The sequence below is a fragment of the Rhinolophus sinicus genome, chromosome 16 (genome assembly GCF_057876585.1).
Source record: "Rhinolophus sinicus isolate RSI-liver-muscle chromosome 16, RSI-T2T, whole genome shotgun sequence".
NCBI lineage: Eukaryota > Metazoa > Chordata > Mammalia > Chiroptera > Rhinolophidae > Rhinolophus > Rhinolophus sinicus.
The window spans coordinates 152,238,827-152,264,402 of NC_142516.1; the positions used below are offsets into that span (position 1 = coordinate 152,238,827).

General features: G+C 38.0%; 1 protein-coding gene across 1 annotated transcript in view; it reads right to left on the minus strand.

The window, feature by feature from the left end:
* GPC6 (glypican 6) overlaps window positions 1–25,576 on the minus strand; it is a 1,038,077-nt gene that overhangs the window by 126,932 nt on the left and 885,569 nt on the right. The gene's annotated exons all lie outside the window — the stretch shown is intronic.

Consider the following 25,576-nt stretch of genomic DNA (forward strand, 5'->3'; position numbering starts at 1 on the left):
ATTATTGATATACTTTTTAATTGACCAAAATCCTAATAAAACCCTAATAAACTCTCCTTTTGATGTGGAGTGTATCATTAAAAGCAGCACCTGGCAATTCAGCTTTGAATTCTTATCTACCACTTTGTTTTAATTTATTTCATCTGAAAAGTGGAAAAACAGCTGTGCCAAAGAAGCCTATTTTTAATAAAACACAAGAAAGAAGTTCTAATCATTTCTAATTCCAATCAAATGTTTGTCTACTCTGGCGAGTTGTTCAGGAGTCAGACAAGTGTAATCAGCCCTCCAGGGGGTTCACCTATGTCAAACATTCCTGGTTGTGGGTAAAGACATGTGCTAAAAAAGAAATATTTTCCAAATATAATATTACACTTAACTGACAACAAACTATTCTAAAAGTAGTTGAGACTTTGGATATGACCTCCTACGTTAATCTTGGTGAATGATTTTTTAAAAAATCTTTTAGTATTTTATTATCCTATCCCTACATTTCTGAAAGTATTGACTTTTGCATTCTTTGCAATAATTTGAAGGGATTCTCTGCCTTATGCAGTGTTACTATTTACCTGGCATTTGTATTTAACACTAAGGAAAGCAGTGTAATGCAGTGGTTATGTGTCTGGATGGGGTTAAGTCCCACTCTATCACTCTTCGTTGTGTCTCCAGTTAGGCTATCTTATCTGGCCCGTGCCGTTGTTTCTCAATAAGGAAAATGGGGATACTAGTCTCTCTTATCAGTGTTGTTGCAGTGATGTAGTGAAATAAGGTGTATGCAGCATGCAGCACTCTTTCTGCCATCTTGCAGGCACTCAATAGTGGGAGCTAATTAAACTGGGTTCTGTCGACTGCTGTGATCTGGAAACTGAAGGTGGAACGAAAGAACAATCAGCAGTAGAGGGAGGTGGTTGAGTACTGGGAGAAGCCGGCCGGCTGGCCTCACAGCTGGCCTTGCCTTGTTCGAGGGTCTGTCTGGTCCTCCGCTTGCAGACCTAGAGACTGTTTGGTCTATAAGTCAGGGTTGTTTGGTGTTGAGGGAGTGAGAGGGGGAGAGCTAATTGTCTGATAGGAATGTCTGTGGGAGTCAGGCTCTAATTATTTTTAAAAGACGGCTGATCCTGGGACCTGCCAGGGAGAGTCTGTGACGGAGCTGCCTTTGTCCCTGGACAGAGTGTGGACAATCACTGCTAAATTAACAGGGACCCCTGAGCCTCCTGTTTCATCTCAAATCCAGCTACCCAAGCCTGCTCTGGATTGACCCATTTGCCACTCCTTACAGATATAAATAACACTGATGAGGGCAAATTCAGCATTTTGTTTTGTGGACTTTTGGCCCAGGAATATTTTGTCTCTCAAGTGCCCTTTGCACGTATCTGATATCCTATATTATGTGTTGATTTTTTTTTCATTCAGGGTACCTACCCCTAATATTCCTGCTCCAAACTCTCTGTAACCCAGGGTGATACTGGAGCTGTAAGATTACTTTATAATTTTTTTATACCTACATCTGAACTAAAAAGAGAACACAGCCAGCTAAGGGTCTATCTAAACTCTCTTAGTAGCTATATGTCAAATGGAACACTGTTTAAATGAGCTCTTCTAGTGAAGAGAATGCTTGAGTTCTTTCAGATCAGTAAAGAAAGCCTAAAACACTTTTAACTTGCAGACTCAACAGAATCTGTGAAAGAGAAATAGATGAAAGGCAGATAGCTGTGCTATCCTGGTGCTTTTTAGTATGTGACTGACACAATGGAGAAAAGAAATTCAGCTCAACATACGGAAGAACTTTCTTTTTTAACAATTACTGTTGTCCCCCACCTGTAATGGATGGCTTGGTGAGTCATCAAGATCCTGTCACTGGGAGGATTTAAGGAGGAGATGGCACAGCCCAGCCAGCTCCATCCCAATCCAGAGTCTCTATGTTAAGATGTTTGAGCTTAAATAATGTATAATGGACTCTGAGGGCTAGAGGACTTCATAGTGATGTGGGGTGTTTTTGCTAGGAGAGATGTTCTGGAGAAGATAGCACCCGAGCTGGGTCTTGAAGGATGGCAATGATTGAGATGGGAGGTGTAGACAGGGCACTCAGTGCATTGGTAATGACATTGACAAAAGTACAGGACAAAATAAGCAAAACATAGGAACACCTGTCCTGCCTACTCTCATTGCTATTGGTCTTTTCTGCTTCTTGTGGCAGGATGCTTCTTCCTAAATCATTGCTTGTACTAGATTCCTCTTTAATAAATCTAATGCATCCTGGAAAAACACTGAAACTCTTTAATCAGCTTTCAAGGTCTCCCTTAGACTTCCCTCATCCTGCTTTTCAGAATCTAGTGCATAAGGTGCCAAAACACGCATCTTCTTCTCCAACTAGACTTCCCTGTCCTGTTAAAGGAACTAAATCTTCCCCGATGTGACCCACCTCCACAATATTTATTCCTTCTTGGCTAGTTTCGCTGACCTGATCAGGGTTGGAAGGAAACTTCAAGTTTTACATGTGATATCCAAAATCAAACGTAATAATACTTCAAGGTGAAAATTCTACTCCTGTCTATCTTGACTGACTTTTCTTCCTTTTCCTTTTGGTTTTGGCCAGTGTTTCTCAAACTTTCATTTGCATATGCCAATCACTCACAGAGTCTGATTCAGAAAGTCTGTGGGTTGAGTATGAGATTCTGCATTTCTAGCAAGTTTCCAACTGTTGTCAGTACTGCTGGTCCATACTTTGAGCAGCAAGGCTCTAGGGTCAAACATCTTCCTGTGCTTTGACCAGCTGGCCCCCTGGTCCATTCATTACTGCTTTCAATACAAACTGATGCCTAGGTCTCACTCGCTCTGTTTTCTGCCCAGCTCTGCAGAGTCTGCAGACCCCTCGTCGGTAATGAGACTCCTGTCCTGACCCCTCCTAGCCTCTGTTGCCCTTGCTCGGACTGGCAGAGACAATGGAACTTATGAGGATTGATGAGTTCTCAGAGGAGGTGAATGTATAAGGAAAAGATCAAGGGTCTAAGCATAGGAAAAGAAAGGAGAAAAAGAGAGACAACTTAGAGAGGGAAGAGGGAGACCGTGCAGGGTTGCTGAAACTACAGAGAGAATTTCGAGAAGCACAGGTCACAGACAAAACAACTCCCAACTCCCTCCACACATGACTTCTCATCTCTATGATCTCACGCTCTGTATTTCTAGAGGAGTACATTTTGGACTTGATTGTATACTGGATTTTATTTCTCTTGGAATTGTACTTTGCTTCCAAATGGGATTTGAGATGGGTTACAGATTTAAGTGTGTGATAGAAGAGGCCGATACTTTCAATAAGCCAAAAGTTTAACAAAATAAAAAGCAGTGAAATCTGCATGTCCTGTTCTGAGCACAGATAAGAGCTTTGATTATTATAATGTTCTTTGGGTCTAAGTCCTTTCCCCCTGCTATGTTACAGCTCCCAGCAAGTTTTAGTTTTTGTACTAAATGGACCAATTGCTTCCTTATTTCCCAGCCTGGACATGGGTAGAGTTCAAACCACTGCTTAACAAAATAATTACTGACTTGAAGTGGTAACATTTACTACCCTGCTCTGCACAGAGCTGGATTTTTAAATGACGTATAACTCTGCAGTTGTGTTCCTCAAAACTTGATTAAAATTTATATTGACTCTTCTGATAACAACGCCTTGTTTCAAGTGCTTTCTGAGTGTTCTGTATGATTTCCCAATATTTATATAGGACCATGTAGAACATAAAGAGCTTGTAACCTCATTTTGTAGATGAGGAGACTGAGGTCCAGAGAGGTTAAAACAACATACTTAACGTTACTCTGAAAATTACTGATGAGCCGTGTTTGTAATCCATGTTTATTACATTATACATTTGACTACACTCTACTTCACTAAAATTTGATCTAAGGATTTTGTACCTTCTTGGACTAAAAAAAGATGTTTTTAAAGGATTCAAATAGCATTTTTTTTTCCCAGTAAAATAGTCACTGATTTAGCATAACCTAAGTTTTTACTGAGCATGTTTTCATTATTTGCAATTATTCCAAAGTGGTCAAAGACATCAATCAACTGTGACTAATTTTCTATTATTTTATTATTGTCATTACATTAAGAATGGTTGTGACACAAAGGAAATAAGTGTGGCCTATTCTGTGGAAGGACATGAAGTATGTTCATGGGGATATCACATTTGTAAGAGCTTCGTTGTTGCTTTGACCCACACTGAATAATTCAACATGGGATAATACAACAAAGGTGTAGACAATAAGTCTCAATCCAGATGAATAGGGGAAATTATTTCTTCAATGAAATATTTTTAAAATAACTTCAGAAGTCCTTAATTACTTTGAAGCATGAATATAACTTGTAGGTCGCTAGTCTAAAATTGTTAGATGCTATACATATTACCTACAGCTCAAGAAGAAAGGTCAATGCATGCCAAAGACACTTTAGGTATATAACAGAATACATTTTGTAATCATTTTCATCCAGACACATTAAAATGCTATAGAAGGGACAAAAGTTGGGTTTCTTATTTCTCTGCAAATATTAATGTATTTTCACGCATTGTGTCATAGTTGGGCAGGAAATACCACATATGACTCACAGTGCTAAAGATGATATAGAATCAATGAAAGACTAAACCATCAATATATCAATCTGTGTGCTACCAACCTAAGAGACTAATGTAAAAATTAATGACCTTTAAAATTCAAGGAATGCACATACATCAATCAAATTGAAAAAAGAACTGATAAAGTGTTCCATCATTTACTGCCACCAAACAGAAAGGCGAGATTAATGACACATGTTGATCAAATGCGGTACATAAAGAGTAAGATATCCCCTTGCAATTGTTGCAGGTCCAGAAATAATCTTGGGTTTCTTTTGTGGTGAAGGTTGGGCTGTGAACATGACTAACAGGATATAATAAGACTCTCATGACTCTCTAGACGCCCAAGAGAAGTTTTCTATGATCTAAAATATACCCACTCAGCACTTCATCCCAAGAGGACCGATTCGTCTTGGGAATAGGGGAGCTCCCAAACATGTCTACATGCTTAAAAATCAAGAAGCTTTCTTTATTCTGTTCTTTTCTCAATACATGGGTGCACAGAGTATAACTTTGGCATCATGATAGTTTTGTTTCTATTCATGAAAACTCTTTTCTAGTTAAATAAAAAGAAACGAGATAAATGCAGTATCATCATGAGGTAGTTGAGTCTTTGACTACCTAGGTTGCAGAGACTCAACTGGAGAACGGCATAACCCACAATTTAGAAGATAGTCACTGACAATCATTTTAAATAACACCCTTTTTTCCCCAGTGGCTGCCTTGGAAACACAGACCACCCTCTTATCTGTTGTAACCCTTCTCATTTAGTGAGCATCAGAAAGTAATTTCCTGTAAATATTGAAGAGATTATGCGTTGTACATACGCTGTTTGCAGACATAATGCGTGATTTCATACGTATACTCTCTATACGCCTCTATAGATTCATAGAATAAAGTGGTGTTTCTCCAGCTCAGGAAGAAAGATTTGTTAAATTCCCTGGGGCTTGTGGAACTCTCACCATTCCTGACATCAACCTAACTTGATCAAAGTTTCTCTTGGGAAAACTCGTTTTTTCCCTTTTTATTCTGGGTGCCCCTTTCTCAGCCACACTCCCTGAAGGACCCTAGTTGTCTTTCACTGGGAATGGCAGTCTAGGGATTACCAGATACTATATCATATCCTTGAGCCCCATTTCTATCAAGTCGAATGGCTTTTCTCCTCTCGTCCCTGTCCATTTACATTTGCCTTATCATTTGTGGTCGTTAGACTCAGCTACGTGATCTGTTCTGAGGAAAAAGAAATTCCACACTTTCTGATCTTTTTAAATTCAGTCCTTCATATTATAAACACATAAACTACCCTATGACTAATACCAAAGAGAGCATATGCTATCAGGATTTTTTCTTTCTTTCCTTCTTTCCTTCCTTCATTCCTTCCTTTTTTCCTTCCTTCCTTCCTTTTTTGGTGGTGGGGACCAGGGACAGGTAATTTTTCAAAATTCAAATATCTTATTTTATCCTCAGTTTCACCATTGAAATCTTAGTTATCTGACATTTGTCCTTTCCTATTAATTTAATTGAGGTTTAACAAACAGGAGTCACATGATAAAGTCTCTTTTTATCTCTTAGTCACAATAAAATAAACGTGAATACTATTCTAAGAAACACAGACCAACCAGTACCAAAAAGTTAGGCATTTATGCATGACCTAATTGCAGAACAATCTTATTATTAAGTACCATAATTAATAAACTATTGAGCAGTTAGTACACTGGGCTCTGGAAAGAACATATGAAGGATACATTCACAAAAAATAATACGGACAGTTCTGTTTCAAATACAAGGTTCAATATAACAAAGTCATAGGAGAGCTTTGATTCCCAGACACTCTGGTGACAAATCCTTTCCAGGCTCAGGGAAGTGAGAGGAAATAAGCACAGGGCATTGAAAGCCACCCAAGGAGCATCACAGCAGTCCCATCTCCAGAATGACAAGAGTTCTACAGTTGTTAGTGCTGCCAGGAGAGCATCAGGAGAGGAGACAGCAGCCTGCTGGGGAACTAACTAGATAGCGTGCATCAGCCAGGCTAGTGATGGGAGAATGTGTTCCTGAGATGAATGTTTCACAGCTGTGATGCAGACCTGGATACAGGCATAGCTGATGGCTTTTGCAGCAGGAAACAGATGAGAAATTATAGCATCCAAAGAGCCTGCTACACCAAATCAATGATAAATTTACACTCATGAGACAATTCATGGTGAAAAAAAAAAGCAGCAGCCCTTACCTCTGATTTCTCCTCTTTGTCCTAATTTGCCCCAGTCCCATACTTCTTCGCCAGGCAACTCCCACAACCAGCATTTATTCATTATGGCTTTGAATATCGTTCCCTTTTCATTCTATGACAGTATCAAATAAGCACCTCTACTTCTAAAACTTTTTTGTTTCTTGGAAAATTATAAATATAAATAAAAGTAGAGATAATTGTATGATGAACCCTCCTCTGCTTATCACTCAGCTTCATCAATTATCAACTCATGGCTCATATTACTTCATCTACCACCTGTACCCTCCACTACCCCACCCATCGCAACTCCTGTATCCCCAGATTATTTTGAAAGAAATTGCATTCTTCCCATCATTTCTCTTACGGGAAATTTGTCATTAAATCTTCTTTGAAAAACTGGCAGTCTAGTTTGCAGCTCTATTTTTTTCTACTTTTATTAGGAACAAAGAATATCTTGGGGGCCTTTGCTGTTTACTTTCGGTTCATTTTTATTATAACTAAAATAACAATTTTAGAGTTCAGATAATTGCTAAATATGTGCATGTGAACATTGTTAAAGATTAACAAGTTCAGGAGTGATTCCCAATATTTAACCCCTTTTGGGCTATGATTGACCATTGTAAAATATTTCCACATGGTAAGAAATAAATGTAAGAAAAAACAGCACTCTGAACTCTACAGGAATTCCGTTAAAGCTCTTTCCACATCTATATTTGATCCCTTGATATTCCTTTCAAAAGATGTCACATGTTTCACAAAGATGTACTGCTTTTATTGTGTAATTTGCCCTTTTATGAATCTATGCAGTGTTCATAGTATCAGAAGATTAAAACCGAAATTGTGTGTGCATTTAGTTTTCTTTCTACATCAGATTGTAAGTTATTGGGCAAAGATTTCATCTTAAACTCTTTGATGTTTATCCACAGTGCCTAATATAGTGTTTAGCACTTACTAATGCTTAGTGTTGCTTTGCATCATAAAACCCAAGTATGTTTCATAAAATGATAGATTCTTTAGCGCAAGAATAGCAAATATGTGTGCTGTCACCAGTCATTTTCTGTGCCCGTGGCAGACATTGCTAATCAATCACTGCATTCTTCTCTAAATTGGGATGCTGCCTCAGCATTCTTGGCATGAAAATTGCAACTTATTTGCTATCTTTTCTTTAAAATTATTTAGTTATGGAAGAGCTATGAATCACTCATTTGGCCATTGAACTTGTCAAATATTGTCATGTTTTAAATGTTTGGCTGGTCACTTATACTACCCCTGTATATTTTAGGTCAGTTTGGGGCTCCTATATACATCTGTTCTGATCAAAGCCTGGTTTCCACTATGGGCTTGGAGTGAGGAGATCTGATTTCAAATTCTAATTCTATCACTCACTAGCTAGTGACCTTGAACAAATCATCTGATCGCCATCAGCTTTTGTTTTCTGTGTGTAAAATTTGGACAATAACTTCCTCCCTTCTTCAGAGAGCCATTCTGAGGATCAGATGAAACAATGAATCTGAATGGCTTTTTAAATTGTTAAAGCTTTATGAAATGTGTGCTAACATAAAAGATATCTTAAGGGTCATGTGAATAAGCACAGATCTTTGTCTAAATAAGCCAATACAAACTTAATGAAATGCCAGGTTTCAATCTTACATTCACTCACATAACTTTCACTTCAATTCTCTCTTTTGTATGATTGTCTAGTGGCGAGGGATTTATAGGGGATCTCTACAAAGTGTAATCTGATGTCTAATGATGCTCCATAACACTCTGTTGTTAGGGCCCAGGTTGGGGAGCAGGGCAGGGGCATCAAATTAATAGGATAGAAAATTAGATAGGAAGCACAATGAAAAGTTTGAGGCTAAGGGAACATTTTATAGGTCTCACGGTTGGGAATAGTATTGGTAAAACTGCTTTTAAAAAACAGCCTCAGGGGATTTTCCTAAAGCTTTGGCCTCATCAACCTCCTGTTCTAACCAGGTGACTAAATGGCCATATGTTACATTTAAACAGCTTTCCAAGAACGCTACTTCTGATTCTCTCAGCACGTTGCCATATATGACAATATGGGAAATATGCAGCAGTTAATTTTCCTAACCACCCTGAAACTAACATATTTGCAATGCATTTCATCAGCAACTTAGTAAATTGACATTTAAGAGGTACATTACTTTTACAATAGTATCATAAAACTCCTGCTGCCAGCCATAATTCACAGGTGGTAGCTGAGGAAAGTGGATTCAATAGTACTTCAATATCGCTCTGTCCTGAGGTGCTAGTTTCTAAGTAACAGGCTGGCAATGTGTGTGACCATGTTTCCACTTTGGGGGCTTTGAGTCAAAATAATTTATAAACCTCTCTCTCTCTCTCTCTCAGCTTGATATGCTCATGGGCATATCAACAGCTGTATGGAAATTGTTCTGGTGACGAGAGGGACCCATCTGAAGGTCACTTTGTATAATATTTGAGAAGGCGCTTCCCATTATGTTTGGTATTCAGGTTTTTGGGTGATATTTAGAGTGAGTTTTAAATGCATAATAAGAATGATAAGACATAAAGGTTTTTCACTGACCATGTTATATAGGGGGAAAAATGTACTGAAATAGAGACATTGGGGTCCACGATACGGGCTACTTTAAATTTTTATATCACTTCATCTCCAATTCAAATGTCAAGTCCAAGTAAATTCCTTAAGTACTTTGAGAATCGTTCTCAGTCATTAAACCAAATGTGAAAGCATCCATCCAAATACAGACTTGGCTGTCAGAGCAGGAGGTGGGGACTGAGAAATCAGTGTCACTGGAAAACGGAATAGGGAGGAAACTGACCTTTTAGAGTGAAAGTACAAATTTCTTTTCCAATTCAACTTGTCTTCTACAAATATGATCCTAATAATTCCACGACCAACTGTATATCCACATTTTCCCTCCCCAAACTGCACCTTTGTGTCTTTCCGGAAAAAGGATACAACTTTATATTTAAAAAAAAAAAAGTTCAAAAGTTCACACAGTTTCTCTGTCTTCACTTAAAAACTCTTTCATCAACGTCAGCACTCCAAAGCTTTATTTCTATTATTCTCTTTATTCTCATCTCATAGAAATCGATGTGACTTCCGTGACTGAACCTTATGTTTATTTTTTTTAAAGTCATGCCACCACTTACTCTTTTGCTCTTTCAAAAAAGAAAGACAAAGGACATGTTTAAAGAACAACTCGGGTAATTAATTATAGGTAACTTTACATTTTGCTGTTTTATTTTGTTCTTTATTCCATGTCCTAGTAGCCCTTGGTAATTCATAGATCCACTACGTAAGATACATTTAGTTCTGGATAGAAACCTGATAGGGTTCAAATCCTTAATTTAACAGATGAGGAAACTGAGCCTGAGACATGTAAATGCCTTGTCTGAGAGCATAGAGTAGCTAACCAGTGACACTAGCTTCATTGTTCCCCAAAGTAACTGATTTAAACAATGGAAATATAATTCAGCATTTAGAGCTATGTACTAATCCCCCACCCATGACTGAACGTAGTTTTTAGGGTACTCTAGTTTGGCAAAGTTCAGAACAGTAGTTTGTGTTATTCGTCTTTGTCCTGGCATTAGGGAAGCTTTACTTTTTTCAAAGTGAGGAGGAAACCGAGGCAGAGAAAGATGAAGTGCCTTGTACAGCCTAGATGGCATAGCTTTTAAATGTAAGCCCCAGTTTGTTGCTTACTCCCATCTGGCTCCATCGCATTCTTTTGAGGCCAAGTAGATCTCTGCTTGCACAGATAAATGAGGAACCAAAAATAGTTTGTGTGGTCTACTGATAGACATAAAAAGCAATGAGGTCAGCCTGGAGTCCACAAGGAATAAGCACTAATGTATTCTTCTGCTCACTTTGATTTGCTAACAAACTCATGCAGTTTTAAAACAGGGAGGACAGAGTTTAACGAAAGGGAAAAAAAAATTAGAAATGTCAAGTGTAATCCTTTGAAACAGGTAGTGAAAGCTCAGGAGTATAACTGTTTTGATGTTCTGAGTCCTGTCAGTGAGTGACAGGGAAAATGAAGACCCTTTCAGACAAAGCCATTGTGTTCCTGTCAAAGGTGGCTGAAGTTCTGTTCAAACACCTGTTTCTAGTCTTTGTGAATATTAAAAGACTCTGATTTTTTTTGGAAGCAACGATTTTGAAGTGTTACAGTACACAAAAGATATCATCTAATTCACTGCCAGTCCCCAGTTTTCCCTGAGGACGTGCACAATTTTAAAAATCTGTGGCAGTTAGATTTGTAGCTATCGAGCATGTTGACACTGAGAAACAAGGTTGCTTTTTAAAAAATTAGTCATTCTAATTTTATTTTACATGTGATTTCCTTTCAATGTAGCATAAAGGTGCTAACCACATAAATTGATATGGAAATATAAACTATAAGAGCCCCAGAAGAGAGGAAGACAATGCTTTCCAAAGAAATTGTTCCATCACTAACCACCGTGGGACTGTCAATTGCATAGGGAGATCGATTCCACTGGATAAATAATTCTCTGACAATTAAAATTCATGGATTTAAAATGTGCCTAGGTATTCCAAAATACAGTATTTTTTTTTTCCCTAAACTTAGTTTGTGTGGATGATGACTCCTTCCAAAGTTAAATAAAGATATGTGACATGAACCAATTGGATTTTATGTAGTTTCTTAGAAACATACATTACAGATTCAACAGACTGGATAGAAAATTGCCATTAAATCTTCCAACCACTCTTTCAGAACTCTTTCTCCTTGTTTCAAATGAAACTGTGTTACACAAATCAGAGCCCCGTGATGATGGCTTGTAACTAACTACTTCCACATTTCACTAATTCTGGTCTTGACTAATCCCTACTTTGTGAGGGATCCAACCCTAATCACTGGAGCCATTTTCAGTGTGTATCATATTATGGATGCTAAAAAAAAAGAACTGTCGTAATTCTTGAAATTCAGGAGGCAAAGGCTGTGGGGTCAGGAAATTACACTTGGGTTGTCTAGAATTTGCAATCAACATTTCCAGTTACCCATTCACGAACGGCGATAAAGTCAAAATCTGCCTTACGTTGAGAAGGGATCTGAAATGATTTGCTTCACATTCTCCTGCCATGCTTCTTTTATGCTTTGGAAGTTGATACAGATAGAGTGGAAATCAGGTGACCTAACCTCCTTCCTTTGCTTCTTTGGTTCTTGGGGACAACCTGTCTCTGGCCCTCTTTGATGGCTAATTCCAGACATTGACATAAAATGCAGAAGCTGCTGCTTACGTAAGAGGAGTCGCCATCTTTGCACTGTGACAGTGCTGTGGTTACCACTGTTCTGGATAACATTTTATTGTCTAAACCACGAATGTTAAGACATGTATGATGGATCCATAATGTTCCTTAGTCGCATGGAGGCTGAACTCCCTTGAGACCAAATAGGCATTGCACAAAGCCATGCATCCCTCTCACAAGAGTTCTCAGAATTGTTGAAGAGCCAACAGTCAGCTTCCAAGGACGATGCCATCATTGTTCAGTCAACCAATTGTTAGATATAATCGATTCACAGCTCAAGAGTGAGAATTTGATGTCAGTCAGATCGTGACCTTATTTTTACCAGATGCTTTCCAAGGGCTCCTCAGCTGGCCCAGAGAGAAAACTAAGTGTCTGTAGGTGCCCAAAAGACCATACGTGATCTCATTCCCAATCTACCTGATTCCTCTCCAAATCCATCACTTACTGTTCTCCCCCTTGTTCCCCTGGCACCAGCAACACTGGCTTCATTGCTTTGTTTTAAATAGCACCTTCTGCTGGCAACACTATTACCCACTTTCATGGCTCTGTTTCTCCTCCAGTGCACATAGTCACAGTCTGACATACTATGTATTTAATTAATTAATTGTATTTATTATCTGTCTTCCAATACTGACATATATGCTCCAGAAGATAAGGATTTACTTTTTTTTTTTTCTGGATCTCCAACTTCTAGAGCAGTGTCTGGCAAAAACAGGTCTCTGACCATTATTTTTGAATGAACTAATTCCTGGCTATTCCTTGGCTCCTTGTTGGTCTGTAGCTTGAAGCCATTTCAGTTTCTCCTGAAGGAGACAAGGAGGTCTTTTTGTGTGAAAATCTGTATCTGGTCATGAATGTGTCTGAAACACATCAAATTCCACAAAATGTGTCATTTCAGATCAACAAAGTGAGCACCTACTCTGTGCTTGATTCACAGGAGACAGTAAGCTTCTTACCACGGAGGAGCTCACAGTCCGGCCCAGGGCTGTTGCCTCTAAGTGCACAATTTATGTGCTGGGCAAATGTTTCAAGCAAGGGGTGAGTAGGGGAGAAAACCAGCTGTTCTCAGCTAGCCTAGCCCTTCACCCCTTGCAGCAGCAGGAGACAGGTGTCTTTTTGTAATGCATGTACCCACAGGGCCCACTTTATTGTAGTTTACCAAAAACACCTGGTGGCTAGCAGCTGGCCCTTTCTATGGATACCTCAAACACCTACAGTCAACTCGAAGCTCCCAGCTGAAGTCTCAGCCTTTAAGATTGCTTTTGCAGTCAGTGCTGTTTTCAGTTTACGCATGTGAGCCTCACTTCTTAAAGAAAACTGGGTCCAGTGGGCCCAGGAGCCTCTTCCACAAAGTACAGCTCCCCACAAATGAGATTTGAAAGACAGATCGCTGCTAATCTTCCGAGAGTAAAGTGGAGGAGGATAGAGAGCTAAAAGCTCTCCCTTTACTACCCTAAAATGTTTAGCATTTTGCTTCTAGAGATTGTATAGCAACTTAGTCTTTATTCATTTCTTAATCTGGGGGTAGAATTCCCAGGAAACTATCCTTTCCCAAGAATGAATTCCTGATTCACACATAATGACTGCATCATAATGTCTCAAATGCAGAGAGTGGGGAAATGGGGAAGCATCCATTTCCAATACTTAGATGTTTGACCTAAAACATATTTGAAATGAGAATTTGTTTAAAAAATGTTTTAAAAATTATTTATATATTGCTGTTCTCTAAATACATTAAAATCATTCCAAGAATCATCTGTATGTGGTATGCTAAATTTTTCCTTGATTTGATTATTTTTATCGGTGACAGTGCATTATTCAAGTTGACAGAAACAGTTGCGCTCAAGTATGCATTGCTGTACATGCACGTTTGCGTGGGGAACTGACCTCTCCTTTGCTAGGACAGTGAGACCCTGTGGATTCTCTGGTCTCTTCTCTCCCACCCCCCCAAGTTTCGCATTCCAACGCGACATTTTTCACAACGCTGATCTGCCATCAAACCTAACTGTAATCAGTTTGCTTAATTGATCATCAACTGGAGACAATTAAACCGAGAAAGGCTCCTCAAGGAGGAAAAGGGCAGAAGAAGAAGCCAGGCATGAAGTTATTGCGAAATCTGTTCCCCATGCTTCTGCTTGCACTGTGAGCTAGTAAAATCTGGTGTGTGATAAATGTTTAGAGTTTGTATTCACATTATTAACTCAAGAGCAGTAAAATGTGTGAAAACAACCTCTATTTTAACTAAACACAGACTATAATAAAGCATAATCAGTGATCTGTGGAAACAGGCCCTTTCCCAGCTTTCAATTGCGTTTTGCTCCCCAATCGTGCCCCACAGCAATCCCTCCCTTCCCCCGCAAAATCAACATTTATCTCTTACCCTCAATTTCGTTTATATTGATAGTCTCCCTAGCACCTTTCTTTAGCTCCAAAAGCATTATTAAGTTTATTCCTTTCTCAACTCATCTCTTCTTAATTGGAGTTGCCTGGACCAGCCATGTATCATCCCCAAACGCCGGGAACCCGCCTGTATATCATTTGCCTCCATTTTCTCACAATGTGCTGATGAGTAAACTTCTCCAAAATCTGGATTCAGCATTCACCGCAATATTAAATTGGCTTTCTCAAAAGACTTCTTATAATTGCCAAATTCAATGACTTATTCTGTGTCCAAATGCTTCACATTAATTCTGCAGCACCCAACTCTCGTGGGGAAACTGTACATATTTAGTGAAACTGCACTCTGTTCTCTCTGGTCAGATAACAATGACAGTCTCCCTGCATTCCCTCTACCTCACTGTTCCCATTTCTGTCCACTTTGTTTACTCTTTATGCCCTCATCAAATTCAGAATATGGGAGTGCCCTGGGATTCTTTCTGTCCTTAACCCCATTCTTTATTCTGTCTCTACTCTTCTTCCCACACGACCCTTCTCACTTCTTTGTCCCACCCCCTCCACTGCTGATAATGGAGCAACTACTCACTCTGTAACTCAGGCAACAAAGCAACCAAAACTTCCCGAATCTAGTTTCTTGTCCTTTTAACTTCCTGGACACTTTTCCTGTAGCAATTAGACTTGAACGCTTGCCTTCAAGGCATTCCCTTGGTGCTTCCGACCTCTTTTTCAAGTTTCATTTTTTACTAGTCATTTACATGCCTGAGGCTATTTACGTACCCAAAAGTGCAAGGGAAAAAAAATTGCATTTTGCTTTCCCGTGCACATCCCAGGGAAAAGCTATGATTTGGAGGAGTTCTGTCTCCATTCTTCTCTGCCTCACTCTGTCCACACCTCAGAGCTTAGACAAGATCCTGTAGTATGTGCACAGGAAACATTTGCAAAATGAATAAAAGTACAGATGAATACTTCAAAATCTGACCACTGAAATATTTTCTATGTATAAATAACCAGCCCAAAGTCACCTTCATCTTAAAGCTTTTCCTGATCTCCCCATCTTGATTTATATTCTCACTCCCTTCGACCTTCATAGCCCTTCTTTCATAATGCATATTTTACCTTATGTTTTAATCATTTTATGCAATTGTCTTAGTGTCCCTACCAGCTATTTCATACATGCTCTCTGAGAATAGGCACTGTCATATATAGTGTCTTGAAGTCCCCTGACACGCTTAACACAATTCCTTGTGTAAAGCAACAGCTCAGTACTTCCGTATTGAGTTTATTTTAGCTCAAGGACTAAAATACTTGCAGTGGAAATCACACAGTTCCTGCTTCTTGCAGGTTTGCAGAATGTCCTTTAAGCTCAGGGAATGGTGCTTCTCAGTCACCTAATCGCTCAGAATTTCATTTCCTTTATAAATGGGGTTAATAATATTTATCTAATAGGGGGACTCAGAGGATTCTTTAATTAATGATGAAGCACATACCAAGATCCTTAGAGGAAATAAAAAGATAAACATTATTATATCTCTTATTACTGTAGATAGCAGTTATTAAACTCTTCCATAAACAGGGACCAAGAACAATTTTAAGCCAAACTAATAGTTTAATAAGAAGTAGCTCAGGGTTACCACAGTTGAGCTAATATAAACACTTTGGCAAAAATTATCCCCTTCTGTTGCTATTAATGTGAGACAAAACGAGCTTTCACAGTTTCAGTTTCCTCATCTGTTTAATTAAGACATTGGACAAGATAACCTCAAAGGTCTCAGCATTCTTGGCAAATCTCTGATTTTATTAACATCTCAAATCTCAGAGTAACTGAATGGTCCTCTCTGTTTTAATATAACTGTGTACCACTATAACTGCTTTCTCCTAAAGTTTCCTTTTTGGCCAAAGAGTTGAATGACATGTATAGATTAAAAAAAAAAAAAAAAATCACCTAACTGTAGAATGTTGTATATAATCTTTTAGGGCACTGGAAACATACAAATAGAAGTTTTTGAATCTTGGTGTCCCAGAAAAAATTTTCAGCTTAGGGTAGAGAATAATCAGGAGCGATTCAGGTGTACTCCACCACACGAGCTAATCAGAGTTTCTCACAACTAGAGATTAATGTTTCTCATCAGCATGTCCTCTGGGGCTCAAGGTCATGCTTATCAAGGTTCTCCTAAGAGGACTGCAGAAGTAAGGCAGCTCAGAGAGGATGCGAGGCATTTGGCAACAAACCAAGTAGCACTCTGCTTCTTTGGGAAGATGCTTATGGAATGGATATTCTGAAGGTCTGATGGAACTATAAGAGACACCTGCAAAGAGACTGTTTTAGAAAACTCCTTCACCGACTCCTTCTGCCTCACTTGAGTGTCAAAAGGATCTTGAAAAATCAGAACCACTGGAGTATAGAGTTTTGTAGCTCATTCTTGGATATCCAATTCAACATTGTTCTTAGAAGGTGTGCCCTGCTGTCTTCAGGATTTGTCATGATAGCTTTTAAAAAAATTTATTGTGAGAAAAAAACAAAACAAAAAACAAATGAATTCTTTTAACTTTTTAGGTGTCCATTGCAGTATTGTTAAATACAAGCACATTGTCATACAGCAGATCTCTAGAAGTTTTTCATCTTTCATGATTGAAACTCTATCCATTGGACAACTCCTCACCCTCCCCTCAGCTCTTGGCAACCACCATTCTACTTTCTGTGTCTAGAAGTTTGATGACTTTAGATACCTCAGGTAAGTGGAATTATGCAGTATTTGTCTTTCTGATTGGCTTTTTTCACTTAGCATAATGTCCTACAGCCATGTTGTAGCATATGAAAGAATTTCTTCTTTTTTTAATGGTTTTGTCCACACAATTCTAGTATTTCGAGTGCCTCTAGTTAATGATCTGTTTATTTCCTGGGAGGGAGAGAACACTTCCCTGAAATATTTGATTAAAAGATTACTTTCTCAAATCAATGCCAGAGCTTGTGACCAGCTTTAAGAGGCTTTTGAAAATTCTTGGGTCACATTAAAATGATATCATGGTAACTCAGAGAAAGTAACAAACTAAACTAAGAATACAAAAGAGTAAACAGAAAGCACAGCCCCCTCTTCTCACCCAACAGCAACATATTTTCAGTGACAAAAACTAATTTTTAGCTTCGGTGTTATGTGGAGAAAAACAGCATCTTCAAGTGGTCATCAGGTAGTCTGGTATATGATTCTATGAGAACTTTGTGTCTATTAGTTCCTTAGTATCAACAAAACAGATCAAGTACAAATATTGAGGGTAGCAGTAAACACAGAATACTTCAGGGTTCACTTTATGACCTTATTCTTTTCCCATGGAAGTTTCAGAAGGACAAATGACATGGTTTTTAGACTAAGGCCTAAATACAGCTTTACCACTTACTACTTGGCGTTGAACCACCACTCTGAACCTTAATTTCATCATCTGTAAAATTAATGGGATTGTAGGGGGAAGAAATGTGATTAAGTAAGTAGTGGGTCACGCTCCTGACCTAGCACAGTTCCTGCCAGAAATATGCACCACAGAAGTAGACATCTGACCCTGACCCTCTCTCATTCTTGGAAGGTTGGTGCTTACAATTCACACTGAAATATCAAGACATTCTAAAAGATTGGTACTCTGCTCAGAGAAACACTGGCATAGAAGAGGTTACAAAAAAGATAAATTAGGAGTTGACCACTCGCTTTCTAAAAGAAGTCTCTGATTGACAATGAGATTAATGGCTCCTGGTTTTTCAGCACCTCTTAGGTCTGCTCGCAAACCTTGTTCTAAGCTTTACACAATTCTCCCCATCCTGAAAAGATTCTTTTATAGAGCTAGTTCCTCTAAAAGTCATAAACATGACTTGATTTCTCACATTCTTGTTTCCCTACACGTTTTTAAAATGACAGCGATTGGGTAAATTGTAGTATGCACTTATGTCTCACAGAGCTTTGAAAGGAAATACAAATTAGGCCAAGCTGACTTCCCATGCAAGTTATTTCCATATATCCTGGTCCCACCAAAAAAAAAAAAAAAAAAAAAAAAAAAAAAAAAAAAAAAAAGTAATAAAACCTGAGCTACTGTGAATTCCTACAGGATTAAAAATGTGATATTTACATTGCCCATAATTAAATCTCCTAGTTACATGAGCTGGTGCTTTTCTTTAGGCCAAAAATTGAAACAAGGGGCCAGTCAGTGAAGTCATTTCTACTTTCTCCAAAGCTTCCACTTTGGCCCAGAGTCAGGTATCCGAGACACATAAAAATGCACGGATGTTCTTCCAGCCTCCTGTTTCCGAGGTTTCTGGAGCAGGTGATCATTAATGCAAATTTATGGGACATTACAGAATTTTTGAAAAATGTGTGTTGTGGTTGAATAAAAACCATAAGCTTCCACACTTGCTTTTTAACTACCAAATATGTAAAAAAGAAAGTTACAGATTTACCCGTACCGGTTTCTTGAAAAGGTACTGAGCTAAACATTCCTTGACAAAAACAAAAACAAAAAATCTCCTAAAGGAGGGTGATTTCTTTGGCAAAAATGTAGATTTCCTCTTTAAAAAAAAAAAAAAAATTCTATAAGTCTCTAAAACAGCCAGTGTCTCAAAGAAGGGTCTATTTTTTAATACTCCTGTGAGTGCCAAAGTATAGGGTGGCATAAGCCCATGAAAACTCTGGTTCACGTGTTGGGTGTGTGTATATGTGTGATAGTATTGCTGGAAACTTCTCTCCTGCACCTTCCCTAAAAATTTGGTTAGACTGAAAGAAAGCAAATAGCATGGAATACTATTAGTTTCTGTTTAAATTTAAAGTAAGGACTAAGCTAAACACGGTTTTATGAAAAGAGTATTTTCAGGAATGAATGGGTTAGTCAGCCCATGAGAAGTAGATTTTAAACAAGCCATTGCTGCTTCTTGGTAAAGAAAAATGTCTGAAATGGAGATCTTTACTTTCTTAGAAAATACATTTTTTGGTGTTGTTTTAAATGATTCTATATTCACCACAGCTAACATTTCTCCTGTCTTGCTCTCCCAACGTGGCCAGCTCTTTTTATTTATAAAAAACACAAGTAGTTGCAATTTGGCCCTTTGTGATTTTCCATATATATATATATATATATATATATATATATATATATATGCACATATATATATGTATATATATATATGTATATATATATGTATGTGTATATATATATATATATATATATTCAGCAAAAAAGAGTCTAATTTTTTTATTTTATTAAAACAAAGGGTCAGTTATGAAAATAGCAGAAGCAGATTTTTTTTCATGTTAACCAGATCACTTTGTTTCCATTTTGCTTTATTTAATGTACCATTTCCTCTGACATTTATTTTTCTGACCCAAAGATGAAGAAAAACTCATCATAGGAAAATATCATTTACTGTCACTCTGCTTTGCTTGCACTTTAATTATAAGAAAACCATTTTCTGAGATCTCTTTCAGGCTGAAAATGTTTCACCTAATCTATTTGCATTTTTAATAACAGTAAAATAGGCAAATCTTCTGATAACTGTGTTTAGCATTAATTTTTAACAACCTCAAGCCTTTTAAGTTGCCCTTTGTATCTTGGTGGAGAAAAACATTTTTCTATAGGAAATTAATCAGAAAATAAATTTATTTCTAATGCTTTCCTTATCCTTGGGGTCTATCAGAGAGTCAGTGACATGGGCTGCCAAATGTTTCTGAACGTGCTTCTTCAGAACAACGCCAAGGACATCATTCAAGATGATGGTTTTAATTTTCTGTTTAGTGATATTTCCTCTCTCTTCGTAGTTGGATCCTCCTTGGCTCCAGAGTAGTGAGTTCTCTCTAAAAACGGTCTTTATTATTGATTACCACCAACCTAAGGGTCCCTGGATTTGTCTGTTGGATCAATGTAAAGACCTGAGCACAGAAATATTTATCATTCACTCATTTCCAGAAGTCATGAAAATTTACTGATCACCTGCTGCGCACGAAACTTTGTGCAGGGCGCTAGGGAAGATAGCAGTGATCATTCTGCCGTGGTCTAACCAACATCGCTGTGGGGATACAGGTAAGCTTCTGTACATTCTTTGTACCGTACCTCTGTGGTACCCTATGTGCCAGGAAATGTTTAGGAGAATCTTCATACACCCCCACCCTTTGCCTGACAGGTCTGGCTTCAGAGTCCTCATCTGAACAATGTAATACCTCCCTCATTGTATTGTTGTGAGGATTAAATGGAAGATGCTTATTACAATGTATGGCACGAAGTACACTTATAAAAGTTGACTGTTCTTATTCTCATCTGCAATAATGGTATTAGTTCAAAAAGTACGAACTATCATTTATTTTTTGCTATGCATTTATACGATAGGCTCTCTGTTGGGCATCGTTAGGTATGTTATCTGTAGTTCCCTCAATGATTCTCTGAGATGAGTCTGGTCATGTAAGTCCAGAGTATTTAAGTAGCTTTCTAGGGATGTCCAGCTACTGGGACAGCCAAGTCTCCCACTTCTCTGAGGGGAATCCCCTCAGTGGACTAGACAATAAGAAATGGCTCATAGCTTGATGACCCAGTTCCCACGTGTGGAATGCTAGGGTGTGAGGAGAGAGTCCCCCACACATGATTTCAGAAAAGGTGTCCAGGTCCACAACCCTAACACCAGCAATGGTGGGGAGGGAGACATCACAGATTGTCTCAGGTCAGTCTGCCCATCTCACTACCTCATTTCTTTGTGGTATGAGATCCACTGCTGGGAGGGGGAAGGTAATGGGAAAGTCCTCTCTTGAGCACAGCAAATCCAACCAATACCACCCAGGCTGTTTGACCTGGAAGAGGACTTTGGCATTTCTGGTACCAGTTTCCTTACATAAAAATGATAAGAGCTGGTTCTAAGATTACTCCTCTCTAGATAAGGAAGCGAATGTAAGTACTGAGTGCTCTTGAGTTTTACATCTGGTAACTCATTTAATTCTCCCAGTGGCCCTATGATAATAATAAAAAATATATATTATTTTTGATTCTACCCAAGGTTGTCCAGTTTTTCAATGATGGAATCATCATAGAAACCGAAGTCTGCCCAACTTCAAATCTAAAGATCTTTTCATGCTGCTGGTTCAAGTTCATTTCCCAGCAATGGTGATTTGTGCATCTTCTATCTTATACCAAAGATCATAGAATATCTGTTGCCACAGGTATTCTGAAATAGATGTCATCCAATCTTGAAGGCCTTTGCTGTTTGTAATGGTCAATTTTCACATGAGTTGTTCTATGAGTTACTGTCATCTTTTTCATTCCTGTCTTTTAACCTGGATTATCCCAGCACTCTTTTCATTTCTGCTTTTCACATGGCAGTGGAATTGCAAGGTAGCTTTGTTTGGAAGTCAATAAAGCTCTTCTAGCTTTTTGTTATTGAGCAGAGGGAAGACTATCCAATTGTAAATGTCTTTCAGGTACCACCCTACCCTAACGTAAATACTTGCACGGTCCTACTCCTGTCGCTGGCAACTTGGCTGGAGTTTGTAATTAAAATCCTCCTTGGCTTCTATAGTTTCTCTCTTACTCAAGCTACATGTTTCAAGTAGTTACTGTGCTTAATACAGCAACTGTAAAATGGAAATTTAAAAATCAAGGGTTGGATGCAAAAACTGGAAAAAATACCAATAAATATTCTATGCTATTTCAATATGAACTAGCCTTTGATTACCAGGCTTTCCAGAGTTTTGTGTGTGTGTTGGAAAATAAGCACTTACAGATCCAGCTTACACCTGATGTAATTATTCCCCATCCTGCCTTTCTGAGATCATAAAAACAACAAGATTATTCCACCAAAGGCAAATAATACTTAGAAACAATTAGGAAAAGTTAATGAAAGGAATAATTAAATGCGTGTTAAATAACAATATATCAAACACATTTGTGTTTGGAATGAATATCATTTCATGAGCAGAGTTCTGAGTAATGTCAGCATGAATTTTTATTCTGCCAGATTCTCATCCAACTGCCAAAATATTTTTCCCCTGTAGGATTGTAAAATAAAGTATATTCCAGTTCCCACCAGATATGATAGTGTTTCACATCACCATATTTAGACTGGAGCATTCCAATAATACAACAGGGAAACAATTCTTGAAACACTCCTCATTTTCAGCACATTACGTGTAAGTAATCCCCATGGCCAGCATTTATATCTGCCTGGTTACTCCTCCCAAACTTGTTAATAGCATTTTGAAAAATCTCATTTTAGCTCATCCATTTTTTTTTTTTAAACAAAAGAGAATATATGTGTGCTGGAGAGGGTATTCTATAAACTCCACTTGAGGATGGGATGGCTGCAGGCCATCAATCTTTCTAGAAGTGGAGAACATTGTTTAGGCCTGCACGTACATGTATGGTGAAAATAAAAGCTCTTCATTTTTCAGGATGTTTTACTCTGGGATATTATCACCTCTTGGAAGCAGTCCACATTTCTCCTGTTTTACTCTACTTTAAGTTTGTCATTTTAAGCTAGGACCAAAACCAAACAAACAAAAATTCACCTGTAAATGCAATCATTTCTAGAAACAATATTTTTTTCAGATAAGCCCCTTATTATGAACAATATTTTCTTCTTTGTAATGTTTCAATATTTATTGACACAATTAATGAAAAAATATTAAAGATACTTATTAAAGGGGGAAATATATATTAATAACAAATGTCAAAATATCACAAAAATCACATGTGATCTCATATTTTTTTTTCATAGCAATTCACTTGTGTAACACAAAACAGCTAATACTATCTCTAGAGGAAAATAAATTCCTAAAGGTTTACGCTATAAATGTAGGTGCATCAGCATTAGGTACAGAACTGTCTCCTTGGTTCTGGATGCTATTTTTCTATTAATGCATCTTAGGTTGGCACTGGCCTTTTGGGCATCCTTGTTCCAAGGAATGAGCTTATGGTCAAAGAAAACTCCAATGTCTCTTTGACCTTTGCTATGCGCTACCTGAAAATATATTTCTAGTTATCCCCACGTTTACACATATTATTGGATTGTGTTTCATGGCTCCTCATAGTTGAGTAATTCATGCATTGGGAGTGAAGTGATGAGTATCAATTCTGGGCCAGAGGCTTTAATTACTGGTGTGAACAACTTTTCTTTTTTCTTTTTTTTTAAATACCTTGGCAATTGTCAAGTTTCAAGATGGTGACCACGCCCTCAGTGTGAGTTCTAGAGTAAGAGATATGGAGGCAAGCAAGAGCCAATATGGGATGACTGTGTAGCTTGAGTGAAAAAGAAACCTTTGTGATGATAAGCCACCAAGATTTTTAGGTTGTTTGTTACTGCTGCATCACTCAGTCTATCTGGGCAGATGCAACAACAAATTTTTAAGAGAAAAAAAATCACATGATAAAGTGGGGACACAACTCTATATGCATCGATGGTGATTGTTGTAATAATTTTCTAGACTCATTAACTTAGGCCCCCCACTAGGCTGTGTGGCAACTTTGTGCAATTTAGAATAAACCCCAGCACCAGGAGATGTCCTGGAGATCAGAGTGTTACCTGGGTTTCACAGGCCCACTAGCCTTGTTAGCTGGGCACCTTGTGCAATGATTCATTTAATTTAAACCAGGCAATAGCGTACTTGGTTCTAATTCCTTTTTAAATTATTTTTCATTCATGTGAGGTAAGGATTACACATGCTAACAATCTTCTTTCTGCTGCCTTCGAAACTACCAATTTCTTTTTACAATAGAAGTATTTATGCAGTACCTTTCTGTTTGCAAAGACTTTATCACAAAATGGTACTAATTATAATTATTCTTCACTGGCAATGTTGATGCAAGCATCATTGAGATAACCAATGCAAATAATGCTCTGTTAACTTCAAAATTCTCCACATGGTGAGTCATTAAGATTTCTGCGAATTACTACAATGTTTTCAGGTCGATAGGTAAATAATTCCACCATTTTACATATGTGGAAATTGTGGTTCTAAGAGGTACAGTGACTTGCCCAGAGCACTCAGGGTGTCATAAATCCAATCTTGAGTCCATGTCTTTAGATTCCATGTCCAGTTTGTCTTCCATTTTTACCATATGGGCTGGAGAAAAGCTCACATTTTAACAACACTCTAACAAATGAGTGGGTTAGGAGTCATGGATGGTACAATCCTGTAGGCTTTGCATGTCTTCAGTACCCTTTGCAATGATGAAGATATCATTCTTGTTGATTAATTTCTTATTTTTCTCAGTGGAGATATTTGCAGGAAATGATCTCCTTTAGAGAAAGGGCTAAACTCCAGAAGGTACATGGTGTAGATAAGACACTGTTGTGCAATGAGAAGAGACCACTGTATTTGTTTATTTCTCTAGACCCAAGTGTGAACTTCATAACAGAATGGAGATGCTTAGAAAAGAGGCTCCAGCACTTCTTTCTGCTCCACACTTTGCATCTTCATTTCAGGATCTGACTCTTTCACGAAATACAAATTATTTATGTATGTAAACTTGCTCTAAGCTAAATCAATTTAAATAAATATTTTATGAGTTTGCTTTTCTGTGTGCTGTGTTGTGTTTTCTTTGCAATGATGGTGAGAATCAATTGGTCATCTAAGCACAAATGCAGGACGGTTGAATGGTATCATGTTTGAATGAGTAGTGGTGGATGAGGCGAGGGAGCACATTTCTCATGGGAAATTGGAACAAAACTTAAAAACAAAGGTGTACCACACAGTGCAAAGCAGAACACTATTATTCACAGAATGTGTGGAGGGTCTGGGGTGTGTAGTAGAACTTGGACAGTGAAAAGACAAATACAATTGATTCTTGTTATTTGTGGTAGTTATGGTCTATAAGGTCATTGAGAACATGAATTCATGAATTCGTGAATTCATGAATATTGAACAATACATTGGTCTTAAGGGAAATACAGGGTTTGGTTCTTGAGAGCCTCTGGTCAACCAATCAATATGTGGCTTTTTTGTGAATGTTTGTTCTATGTTAATGAAATGTGTGTGTGTGTGTGTGTGTGTGTGTGTGTGTATAAGTGTATATACACACACACACACACATATATATATATATGTATAATATATTTATATA